We start from the raw sequence: 1,991 nt of genomic DNA, 5'->3' as shown, positions 1-1,991 counted from the left end.
GAGTGGGTTGCCATTTCCTTCTCCAATGCATGAAAGTGAAGAGTGAAAGTGAAGTCGCTCAGTCGTGTCTGACTCTTAGCGACCCCATGGACTGCAGCCTACTAGGCTCCTGCGTCCATGGGATTTTCCAGGCAAGACTATTACCCCAAAGCTTAGATATTTTAATTTTTATTTTACCTATGATTTTATGGGTCACAGATTTGAAAACTGCTGCAATTAGGCAATTATCATTTGCACCTAAATTATATTTCAATAACATTAAGTTTTAAATTCCTCTCTCTGTCTTAATGGAAATACTATCCCTATCAAGGAAAGTATTGGGATGGCCAGAAATTTTTTCAAAATTTTCCATGATATCATATAGAAAAATCTGAACAAACTCTTTGGCCAACTTATTAGATCTATTGTATTATACTTAAATATATAAAATTAATAAAATATTAGGATGGATGAATGGTGCAGTAGGAAAAACATGAGAATGTATAGAATAAATGAGATAATCATGTCCTCTTGAATTCATATTTAAAGTAATTAGGATATAAAATGTTTTTCTAAAAATATCTAATTTTTTTTTAAATCATCATGGTGCTTTATTTTCATTAGTAGAAAATCAATTGTCAATGGAAGAACTAAAGTCACTTACAATGTATTATATTTCAATTATCTGAACCTCCACAGCAATTTTACTGTTTTACTATTTACAACAGTAAACACAGTTGTAAATTGAGGCCCTGTAGATAAAATAATTCTTTGAATTTTGGCTTTTATATAACATTTACTATCCAACAGTTACAAGGAAGAAATTCTCACTTTAGTCATATCTGACTCTGTGTGACCCCATGGACTGTAGCCCATCAGTCTCCTCTGTCCATGGGATTCTCCAGGCAACAATACTGGAGTGGGTTGGCATACGCTCTTGCAAAGGATCTTCCCTACCCAGGATCAAATCCACTTCTCTAATGTCTCCTGCATTGGCAAACAGGTCCTTTACCTGTGCCACCTCAGAAGCCTCCTCTTGGGTTAGCTTCTGCAAAGAGAAACTTTTGAGAAAACTTTTGGTGTAAGAAGAATAAACTTAGTAGAAATTTAAAGATGTGAAATACTGAACTATTTTCCTGCAGCAAGAGATTTAAAGCCAGCAAAAAAAAACACAAAAACAAAAACAAAAAAAAGGTACTAACTTCTCTGTGAGGGCTTCCCTCATAGCTCAGTCGGTAAATCATTTGCCTGCAATGCAGGAGACCTGGGTTTGATTCCTGGGTAGAGAAGATACCCTGGAGAAGGAAATGGCAACCCACTTCAGTATTCTTGCCTGGAGAATCCCATGGACAGAGGACCTGGCGGGCTACAGTCCATGGGGTCGCAAATGTCAGACATGACTAAGCAACTAAACCACCACCAACTTCTCTGTGAACATTCATTCCTCTCAACTTCCATGCTTATTGAATATAATTGCCTACCTATGAAAACTGGAGTACAGCATGAGACCTGCTGCTCTAGCAATTTTTCTGGAAGTGTATAAAATATAAAGGTAAGAGGTAAAATTCTAAGTGTTGAGCTGCCACGAAAAAGTTCAAGTTGTTTAGGAAAAATGAGACCAAAGTTACAAGATTTTGTAACTTTTGAAGCTGTGATTACTTAAAAATGGAGAAAACAGGAAAGGAAAATCAGTAAGTATTAGGCATTCTCGATTTCTTGATTCATATTATTTCAAAATCTATTTATACATATATTAAGCACATTTTAATCTTAAGTAATTGATATGTTTTAGATATAAATATATATACATATAATGATGCCTTGTATTTGAGTGTATATTTGCCTATTGTTATATATATATATATACACACATATATATACACACATACACTCAAACTCATGTCCGTTGAGTCAGTGATGCCATCCAACCATCTCATCCTCATCCTCTGTCACCCCTTCTCCTCCTGCCTTCAATCTCTCCCAGTATCAGGGTCTTTTCCAACAAGTCAAGT

This window comes from Bison bison, unplaced genomic scaffold, assembly GCF_000754665.1.
Source record: "Bison bison bison isolate TAMUID 2011002044 unplaced genomic scaffold, Bison_UMD1.0 scf7180017864219, whole genome shotgun sequence".
Classification (NCBI taxonomy): Eukaryota; Metazoa; Chordata; class Mammalia; order Artiodactyla; family Bovidae; genus Bison; species Bison bison.
The sequence above is the reverse complement of the archived record's forward strand: the minus strand, read 5'-3'. Positions refer to the sequence as shown.